We start from the raw sequence: 12539 nt of genomic DNA on the forward strand, positions 1-12539 counted from the left end.
GCTGAATAAAAGCAATTAATTATGTACGAGGGATGATCGGGAAGTTCGTTGACTATTGCTCAAAAAATAAAATAAATCGCTATATACTTAGAAAGCATATATATTTTTGAAGGTTGATATAATTTGTCCACGATGTAAAAATATTAGGTAAATATATTTAAAATGAAAAAGTTACAGCAATTAACAATAACACAGTAAGGCGTACCCGGAGCACGTCAGAGTACAACAAGCGACGTCATGAAAACTTCAGAGATTCAGTCACACTTTTTCAACGTAATCACCACTGGTTTGAATGCATTTTATATGTCTTTGTAACCATTTAGTGTAGGTGTCGCTGAACCAGTCACTGTCGTATGACGAAACAACATTTTGCGTGCACATACGAAGCTTACTGGCGTCCTCAAACCGCACGCCTCGTAGCGCTGCCTTGATTTCCGGGAAAACTCTGAAATCCATAGGGGCAAGATCGGGACTGTAGGGTGGATGCTGAAGAATTTCAAAACCAAGCTGTTCCGTGTTATTGCTTGTACAGACAATCTACCTTATTTTGAACCTTCCCTCGAACATGAAGTGCCATATAAAACCTGCCTGGCAGAATGGTCGTTTTTTTTTAACTTTTCTGCACATTTTTGAAATCGCACCATAATGCTACAAGATCATGTAAAAAGAAAGATTATTCACAATATGCTTCTGCACAGCTAGTCCTACATCTTGCAGGGAAAGGTGACTGAAGGACTTATATCTGCCGGTTCTTTAACAACAGTGGAGACATTAAAATACAGTAAAAGAGCTAGGAGTAATTGCTTCCATCGATAATTGCCTGACCACGTGTTGTGTAAATGAACTTTCTTTTAGCCTTACAAACTCAAACAGCATCTAAGTAAACGAATGACTTTTAATAATTCTTTATCATTTGATGACATTATTCTTGTTTCTTTTGGACCTGGCATCTAAGGGAAACAAGAAAAAAGAACATCAAACTATATGTCATAAATCTTTTACAAACAATCAGTTTCTTATTCTATTTGTACTTATCAGACAGACATAATCATACCACTTCTCTTCTGTCTAGCATTAAGTATGGAAAGGTCATTGCAATATCGTCCTTCTTTCGAGCGGAATGTGCGAACAATGCTACACAATACATAATTCAAAGAAATAAGGAGAAGAGTATGGACGTAACTAGGCAAGACGGCGGTGAAAAATCTCAGAAACACTATAAAATTATTTAACCTCGGAGAATCATAATATATAGTTGTGATTTTTAAGCTGCATCCTCACAAATTGAGTGCTTTGACATTTGTCATCACGTTTTAGCCTGAGCATCGTCTCAGATTTTTGCACCCAATTCAGTCATATCAGATAACTACAAACATATCTCAAAACTGCCGAAAATTTAAATTTTCTGAAAGCGTTAGTAACGCTTTTAGCCATAAATATCAATGTTCGAACATAAATATGAAAAATTGCGAACTAGTATTTTGTCAGCAGTATTAAAACACTTGTTTCCAGACATTTAGGCTCAGTGCAAGACAAAATATGAAAAAAAAAGTTGTCCAAACGTTCAATCTGTGATAATGCAGCTTCAAACAATGGCTTTAAATAAAACTGTAAAAATCTCTTTGCAAGTCTTATTAGCACTCATGAATCTGTTGTCGACAATAAAGTTGAACAGATGAAGATAAACATTGCTACTTAATAAAATACTTATATCTAAAACTGAAGAGAATGTCAGTTATTTATCATCTGTATAGAAATCAAAGGTTATTAGCAATATTTATACCTTTTTCACCCTGTACAGAAGGAGGATTATTAATGAGGTTTTTTAAAACATTTGGCATTGATAATATTTTAAAAACATTAAATAACTCCTTAGTGGATTTAAAACTGAGCAAAGTTTACGTTGACAACATAAAGTTTAATGTAAATGCAAGATATGTATCGCGTTATTAATACGTTTGTGTTTCTAGTTCTTTGTCATTATGGCCGTTGCCTTAAGCCTCTTCACAGTTTACCTTTTAATGTTCGACTACTGGTTTAAATGGTCTTATTGTACTTCATGAGCAATAGGAGGTCAGATAATTTTCACTACTTATATTACGCCTTGATAAGTATGCAAACATTTCTAATAACTAGAAATATGTCATTCATTTAAATAACTTTGATTATTTGAAAGTTTGTCTTAAGCTGTTACTGTTTAGATAATGTATGTTTGCATTTTAAGTTTAAATATGATTACATTTAAGTTCATTGGTTGTCGTCACCGGCAATTCCAAAAAGACACATAGATAATTGAAATCTTTCTGGCAAGGCGTAAATAAAGATATCTATCAATTGATCTATCCATCTATATTCATATTAATTTATATTTACATTTATATTTACCCATCTGTGTTATCTATCCATGTACATGCCAGTTAATTAATGTAAAGTGTAAAGACTTGTATGAAACAAAGTACGAGCAAGTTTTAATATGTTAATAGCACTATACAAATTATTGACTTTATATGACATTGACAACGTGGAACCTACTTCCGTGCGTACCAAACATGTAGATACACGTTATATCGGTTTGCCTATATGGATACCACATTCGTGCGTACCAACCATGTATATATCAATTATATCGGTTAGCCTTTATGGAACCCATATTCGTGCGCACCAACCATGTAGATGCAAGTTATATCCGTTTGCCTATATTGAACAAACCTCCGTGCGTACCAACCATGTATGATGCTTTGTTATTGATCGTTGTGCCTTATGTAGAAAATCATATGTGTTGTTGTAACGTACCAACCATGTAATGCAAGTTATATCGCTTTGCCTATATGGAACCCACCTCCGCGCGTACCAACCATGTAAATGCAAGTTATATCGCTTTGCCTTTATGAACTCACCTCCGAGCGTACCAACCATGTAGACGCAAGTTATATCGGTTCTCCTATATGGAACTCACCTCCGTGCGTACCAACCATGTAGACGCAAGTTATATCGGTTCTCCTATATGGAACTCACCTCCGTGCGTACCAACCATGTAGATGCAAGTTATATCGGTTCTCCTATATGGAACTCACCTCCGTGCGTACCAACCCTGTAGACGCAAGTTATATCGGTTCTCCTATATGAACTCACCTCCGTGCGTACCAACCATGTAGACGCAAGTTATATCGGTTTTCCTATATGGAACTCACCTTCCGTGCGTACCAACCATGTAGATGAAGTTATATCGGTTCTCCTATATGGAACTCACCTCCGTGCGTACCAACCATGTAGACGCAAGTTATATCGGTTCTCCTATATGGAACTCACCTCCGTGCGTACCAACCATGTAGATGCAAGTTATATCGGTTCTCCTATATGGAACTCACCTCCGTGCGTACCAACCATGTAGACGCAAGTTATATCGGTTTTCCTATATGGAACTCACCGCCGTGCGTACCAACCATGTAGACGCAAGTTATATCGGTTTTCCTATATGGAACTCACCGCCGTGCGTACCAACCATGTAGACGCAAGTTATATCGGTTTTCCTATATGGAACTCAACTCCGTGTACCAACCATGTAGACGCAACTTATATCGGTTTTCCTATATGGAACTCAACTCCGTGCGTACCAACCATGTAGACGCAAGTTAATCGGTTTTCCTATATGGAACTCACTCCGTGCGTACCAACCATGTAGACGCAAGTTATATCGGTTTTTCTATATGGAACTCACTTCCGTGCGTACCAACCCTGTAGACGCAAGTTATATCGGTTCTCCTATATGGAACTCACTCCGTGCGTACCAACCATGTAGACGCAAGTTATATCGGTTTTCCTATATGGAACTCACCGCCGTGCGTACCAACCATGTAGACGCAAGTTATATCGGTTTCTCCTATATGGAACTCACCTCCGTGCGTACCAACCATGTAACGTACAACCATGTAAATGCAAGTTATATCGCTTTGCCTATATGGAACCCACCTCCGCGCGTACCAACCATGTAATGCAAGTTATATCGCTTTGCCTTATGGAACTCACCTCCGTGCGTACCAACCATGTAGACGCAAGTTATATCGGTTCTCCTATATAACACACCTCCGTGCGTACCAACCATGTAGACGCAAGTTATATCGGTTTTCCTATATGGAACTCACCGCCGTGCGTACCAACCATGTAGACGCAAGTTATATCGGTTCTCCTATATGGAACTCACCTCCGTGCGTACCAACCATGTAGACGCAAGTTATATCGGTTTCCTATATGGAACTCACCTCCGTGCGTACCAACCATGTAGATGAAAGTTATATCAGTTCTCCTATATGGAACTCACCTCCGTGCGTACCAACCATGTAGATGCAAGTTATATCGGTTCTCCTATATGGAACTCACCTTCGTGCGTACCAACCATGTATATGCAAGTTATATCGGTTCTCCTATATGGAACTCACCTCCGTGCGTACCAACCATGTAGACGCAAGTTATATCGGTTTTCCTATATGGAACTCACCGCCGTGCGTACCAACCATGTAGACGCAAGTTATATCGGTTTTCCTATATGGAACTCACCGCCGTGCGTACCAACCATGTAGATGCAAGTTATATCGGTTTTCCTATATGGAACTCAACTCCGTGCGTACCAACCAGGTAGACGCAAGTTATATCGGTTCTCCTATATGGAACTCACCTCCGTGCGTACCAACCATGTAGACGCAAGTTATATCGGTTTTCCTATATGGAACTCACTCGTGCGTACCAACCATGTAGACGCAAGTTATATCGGTTTTCCTATATGGAACTCAACTCCGTGCGTACCAACCATGTAGACGCAAGTTATATCGGTTTTCCTATATGGAACTCACCGCCGTGCGTACCAACCATGTAGACGCAAGTTATATCGGTTCTCCTATATGGAACTCAACTCCGTGCGTACCAACCATGTTGACGCAAGTTATATCGGTTTTCCTATATGGAACTCAACTCGCGTGCGTACCAACCATGTAGACGCAAGTTATATCGGTTCTCCTATATGGAACTCACTCCGTGCGTACCAACCATGTAGACGCAAGTTATATCGGTTCTCCTATATGGAACTCACTCCGTGCGTACCAACCATGTAGATGCAAGTTATATCGGTTCTCCTATATGGAACTCACCTCCGTGCGTACCAACCATGTAGACGCAAGTTATATCGGTTTTCCTATATGGAACTCACCGCCGTGCGTACCAACCATGTAGACGCAAGTTATATCGGTTTTCCTATATGGAACTCACCGCCGTGCTACCAACCATGTAGACGCAAGTTATATCGGTTTTCCTATATGGAACTCACCGCCGTGCGTACCAACCATGTAGACGCAAGTTATATCGGTTTTCCTATATGGAACTCACCTCCGTGCGTACCAACCATGTAGACAAGTTATATCGGTTCTCCTATATGGAACTCAACTCCGTGCGTACCAACCATGTAGACGCAAGTTATATCGGTTTTCCTATATGGAACTCACCGCCGTGCGTACCAACCCTGTAGACGCAAGTTATATCGGTTCTCCTATATGGAACTCAACTCCGTGCGTACCAACCATGTAGACGCAAGTTATATCGGTTTTCCTATATGGAACTCAACTCCGTGCGTACCAACCATGTAGATGCAAGTTATATCGGTTTTCTATATGGAACTCACCGCCGTGCGTACCAACCATGTAGACGCAAGTTATATCGGTTTTCCTATATGCTCACTCCGTGCGTACCAACCATGTAGATGCAAGTTATATCGGTTTTTCTATATGGAACTCACCTCCGTGCGTACCAACCCTGTAGACGCACGTTATATCGGTTTTCCTTTATGGATCTCACATCAGTCTGATTTATACTGTTGATGCAAGAATAATTACCGTGCTAGCATGTAAATCACTTCCGTCCCTACCTGTAATGTACATGCAATATTTATATGGAAAACTACAGAAGCAAGTCCAGATAACGAAAGTTTAAACGTAAACCCATTTTAATGGCTCACAGGGCAACGTTAATAACAAAGACCGCAAAACAAAGATCCACCAACCAGAAACACGACCCGCAAAACAAACATCCACCAACCAGAAACACGGACACGCAAAACAAACATCCACCAACCAGAAACACGGACCCGCAAAACAAACATCCACCAACCAGAAACACGGACCCGCAAAACAAAGATCCACAAACCAGAAACACGGACCCACAAAAAAAGATCCACAAACCAGAAACACGGACCCGCAAAACAAACATCTTCCAACCAAAAATACGGACCCGCAAAACAAACATCTTCCAACCAGAAACACGGACCCGAAAAACAAACATCCACAAACCAGAAACACGGACCCGCAAAACAAACATCCACAAACCAGAAACACGGACCCGCATAGCAAACATCCACCGACCAGAAACACGGACCCGCAAAACAAACATCCACCAACCAGAAACACGGACCCGCATAACAAACATCCACAAACCAGAAACACGGACCCGCATAACAAACATCCACCAACCAGAAACACGGAACAATAAAACAAAACTGCACAATCATCACAGTACATATTATATATATATAACTAGTTGTGTTTATCAGAAAATACTTGGTACCGCCTTAAACCGGTCAGCAAAATGCAAATTTATTGATGGTTTACACTAGTTACTGTCACAACCTTACACTTATCCAAAAAAATCAGAACAAAACGTAGATGGTCAACTTATCAAAGTATAAAAGCAGGAAAACGATTCAGAGTATCTAATGCAAACGTTTTGAATGTTTTAAGCAGTTTAAAGTTGAAACCATAAACCCCAACAAAGTAGGTAAATAAAAGATTTAAAACTGTGTTACCATAATGTTAATAATAAAAGAAAGAAAAAATCACCACTGTACCTACTCTTGGAATAAACAAGGAAAACATTATTATAAATAAAATCAAAATATTAATTTGCTAAAATGAGTATTATCATTCTGGACAGCATATTACCTACAAGGCGGATGTAAGCTGTATGGTACTCACCTCCATCCGTGATTATACCGGAAATGCAAGTTTAACACCATTACAGCATTGGGCTCTCATCGGTACGCATCTGTAATGTATATGCAATATATATAACCTCAACATCATGGATCTAACCTTCGTCCGTCCCTAAACCTTAGAATCAAGTTCTATCCATTTGGCAGCATGGGTCATCCCTCACCCCGAACATACCTTGAATGTAGATGCAAGCTATCTCACCTTGACATGATTGAACTCACTCACCTAAGATACAAGCATTTCAAGCATATGGTACAGGATCTACCGTACGCACCTTCAATGTAGATTATATTGCATTGGAATCATCTCCGTACCCTTCTTCAATGCAGAGTTAATCGATATCACCGGCACATTTCAACAAATAGTTAATTATCCATTCTAAATTGTTTTTACAGAATATATGGATGTCATTCTGAAAATTACAATAATTTTAATTAATTTGAAAATTAATTAAATTGTATGTGTGCGAATTACTAAATTCCTTTAAGTAGAAATTACCATCAAGCTTGAATCCATATAATATATTGGAACTGTTATGAGTGAATTAACATGCGTGAAATGGGCATTTATCTAAACGTTATGTGTATTGTCATTTGTCAACTTGGAGTGGAATAAGGAGAGAGTGAAAAAGTAATGAGTGTAAAAAAGATTTAGCCGAGCTTACAAACCATTGAGATATACATACAACATTTTCACCGGTTGCTTCAAACAATGAATGTTAAACAAATGCGATCTCAAAGATATAGTCAAGCTAACAAACCATTCAGATAAACATACGACATGCTCACAGGTTGCAAAAAACAGACACTATTATCGCTAAAAACATTTTCAAATTTACATTTTTTGTCAGGAAAAAATATGATATACATAAAAAAGGATAAGAAACATAGGTTTAAAAGCTGTTTTTTTGGTACTAGGTTACATAACTTTTTAAGCTACAGATTGGACAAAAACGTTTGACGAACAGACGACTGACTGCAACGTGACCCCTATGTCTGATAAATAACGACATGTAATTTAAAGTAGCATTATTTGAGAATTGGCTAGTCTAACAATATAGTTTCTGTTATAATAAATAAAATATTTTTCTGAAAAAGGCTCTTAAAAATTAATTAAATGCAAAAATACCCAAATAATTCAATACATTTAAAAAGAAGTTTATTTATACATGTCTATGTATGCTGCAGTTATAATTATGCCTAGAAGGTCAATTCTTAGAAATACATTTTACCCAGTACATTCGGAAAACAAGTAACTTGAAAAGAATAGCGTTTACTAACCAGTGTGGATATTAGAGTTTAATCATATGTTCAATAAATACCTTAAGCTCTAGCCTACCTCATGTTTAAGACTACGTGTTGTTCCTTTACTTTTTAGCCTTTATGATACATTCATCGCCATATGTTGCTGTTTCGTTCCTTGATTTGTTTCTAGTCAAATATTTGTGCATAATTAATGCAATTCGACACTCGCCCTCCCTTGGTATTATTACAATTGAGAAAGGCAGAAACATTACCCCAAAAGCACCACCCTAGGTGTCACTTTACGTTGTAACAGTTTGCAAATTATATCGCCTGTTAATGTTGTCATCAATTCCGCCGCTGTACAAAAAAATGACATGCGAGGAAATAATTACACATCTGTGCTGGCGCTTCAAGGATTATCCTGTGAAAAATGACATCTTTAAAGAACATGAGATTTCTCTAACGACATTAATTTTGATGAATAAACAAAACTTGTCATTGTTAAATAATATTTTCTTTTACGAAGAATATTAGTTGATCAGTTTCGACCATTGTACCCCTCGACAAGACAAATATATGTATGTGTGGTCCACTGTGGAGCTTCTCTTCTTTCATTTTCTGTACCAAGTACTTGACGAATACTTTACTGATTTCTCTAAGATGGAGTTACAGTCTTAACGTAGTATTTCTCTGGCCTAGAGATACATTGAGAGATACACAGTAAAATGTATCTTTGCTAAGATATTAGATAAGTTATCTAAGTTTTATATTGTATTGCCTGCTTCGACAATGCATGACCAGATTTCGTAGACACCATGGTTTCCTGAAACCCAGAGCTGCAATTATTTGAAATGATTTTACCAAAAAAAACACAATTATGACGACTTAAACATTTCCATTTCACATAATTTAAATAACCCATGACTATGTAAATTATTGCAAACATATGCATGTTGTTGCATGCACAATAACTACTGCGCTCATTAGAAATACAGACGCCCTCGATATTGACTTTTTTGCAATATTTATAACGATTGTGTGGCAATTTGTTTGTCTAATGTAGACATGTGACTAGTAAAATGTTTTCATTGGTTCAATCGTTTTTGATATTTATATACGGATAATTCGGAGTCATGTCAATTGAAATTGCAATGCAATATTTGCTTTTGACACAAGAAAAACAAAGGTTTCAAAAAATACAATATTGGTCCTATGAAGGTGTTTTTTGCTATGATAACAAGAAAGAATCTCATTCTCATATCTCTCATATACCAATAAGCTCACGAATTGTTACATACGTCCTTGAATAAGTATCCGGGCATAACACCATAAGCAATTGACTTATGATGGTAAATTGCCTGTGTTTGAAACAAAGGGCAATTGATTTTGTTCATACACGACTACCTGTGCTAGGATACAAGGAAGGCCAGCATTTCAAAATACAAGATTGGCACGGAATTCACGAATGACTGCATCGTCCCTATAATGAGATGGCTTATTTGTTCAAACTTGATACATTTACGATTGTGCGATCTGTATGTGTTTGTTAATGATTATATTTCTCGTTCAGTGAAGTTTGAGCTCTTACCAGGTTTCTCCTACAAGGGTTTGGATATGTATATTTGACTGCTGGGCCTGACTCTGTAATTTTCATCGTATTATTGGACCACAATTTATATAAAAACAATGTGAACGTCTATTAATCCAATTAAAAAAATAACAGTCGATACGTTTTCAGGAAGATCAACATACGAGTATAAGTGTTGTCACACATACATGACAAAAATACTAAAGGTGATCATAAATGCATGACATAAATACTAAGGTGATCAAATATAATTTTTTAAATACTAGAGGTGGTCACACATAAATGTTATACGTATTAAAAATGATCGAACATATATATGTCATAAATACTAAAGATTTCACTCATGTATGTCATAAATACTAGAGTTGATCACACATATATGGCATAAATACTTAAGGAGATGACACATATATGTTATCAGAACTTAAGGTGATGACACATATATGACATAAATATTAACGGTGAGAATACATAAATTGCATAAATACATAAGGTGATCACACTTAAAGTACATACATACTGTATGATCACACATATTTGACATATGTACTTACGGTGATCACACATATATGACATAAATACTTAAGGTGATCACACATATATGACATAAATACTTAAGGTGATCACACATATATGACATAAATACTTAAGGTGATCACATATATATGGTATAAATACTTAAGGTGATCACACATATATGACATAAATATTTCAGGTGATCACACAAATATGTCATAAATACTTCAGGTAATCACACATACATGACATTAGAACTTAAGGTGTTAAGGCATAGTTGACTTAAGTATTTAAGTTGATTACAAATATATGACATAAATACTTAAGTGATCATACATATTGGAAAGAATACTAGAAGTGAGTATTATTGTGATTGTATATGTTTATTTGATTTATAGAACACAAATAATATCAAAAAGCAAAGGAAGCGGATGATCATCAGTTGTTTCAGTGTTAGTTATTCATCTTTATATTGAGTGCGTTTGGGCTTACCGGTATACAAACAAAACAATTCGTTACTATAAAGTGAAAAAAATGTTGGCGTAAATAAATAATTGAGTCTACGGAAAATCAGTAATCCCAAAGAGGGTCCGTATTAGAGATAGCAAACATAAAGTCCAATGCCGTGATGTGTAGTATCAAATTATGAGAAAAAACAGCTCTCAAATACATTTTCCAATATTGTTCAAAATAAAAAGAGTGCTGCAATTATGGAAAGCAGTTTAGGTGAATTTTGCAACATGCAAAAGCGTTATTATTTATGGTAAAATTGATATGAAATGGCAGCAGAGTAGTAACGCAACACCAAAATTGAGTTTTTTTATACTTGTTTCAGATTGATCATAGCGATGGACAAATGCTCTGTCTGGGATCATGATGGCTTGCCTTGGATGAATCGTTCCATTTGTACAGAGTCATTTTCATATCCAAGACTTTTATTGTCCTGTCACACGAACGCTAGACTACCTATCATACACACATTTGCAAAAGTTTATTTTTTATTGAATGGTAACAGTTCCTATGTTAAATATAATATAGGCTGTAGTTTGAGCCTTTCTTAAAATTGAAATTGAACAGTTCCTGTGTTAAATATAATATAGGCTGTAGTTTGAGCCTTTCTTAAAATTAAAATTGAAATTGTGACTTTAAATATCTTTTTAAGAACAAATCTAATGTTTTGTTACGACAACATAGGTCATAAGCTTACAGAAAATTAAGAATGCCAAGTTTTCATACATAGATTAATGTCATAATCAAATTAAGAAAACTGAACGTGCTAATTTTATACTTTTCGTTCCAAAACAGACAAATGAAATGGCCATAATTATTTATACATATTCGTGAGTGGCTTACTGATTTACTGAATAAAATAACAGTGAATGCCAAGCTGGCTCTCTCAGCAGAAACCCTTAAATACAGACGAAATCTCAAATAAGTGATTAGAGATTTATTATTATTTTTATTTAAATGTTGTGTTCTTATGTTGTTTAAACTTAAGCTGCACTTGTACAGAATCCGACATGTTTAGGACCTAGGCTGTCAAAATATACCATCAAAACGTTTCCATCGATGGAATGTGGCCGAGGTATCTTGTCCATATAGCCGGTGTAACATACGTGTGGTAGAGGGCAAGACGGGTAGCAGGTAGCTGCAGAAAATCAGTTTTTGAGATAGTAAGAAATTGTTATTCAACATGTGTTCAATTTTGAGGGGCATCCCAACAATTGATGCACATGAAAATACCATGTTTTCATTCGCATATCATCTAATAAAGTGGACTAAGTTGAATATTCCCTTTGTAAGAATCTGCCAGTGGCATACTTTAAAAAAGACATATTCCAGTACGCAACATTTTTTGTTACGCGTTAACATAACTATCAATGGCGAACATGGTTTTCGTAAAATACTTGCAGGGGCCATATTTTGAGTCGTGCTATAAAGACATGTATGAGCAATTTTTTAAAAAAAAACTATGTCGTTTATAATGTGAGGATAAAGACTAAACTACTCTTTTGGAATAACCACCATGGTAACGCATACTCGCCGAAGTCCAATTTGAAGGTATTTTGCAAGAGTCGAAGTCGTGAACTTGATCAGCCTCAAGTGCAAGCATAATTTCATATATTAAATACACGTTTTGCCTAATACGATATGTATTGG

The sequence above is a fragment of the Mya arenaria genome, chromosome 6 (assembly GCF_026914265.1).
Source record: "Mya arenaria isolate MELC-2E11 chromosome 6, ASM2691426v1".
In the NCBI taxonomy this organism is placed as follows: domain Eukaryota; kingdom Metazoa; phylum Mollusca; class Bivalvia; order Myida; family Myidae; genus Mya; species Mya arenaria.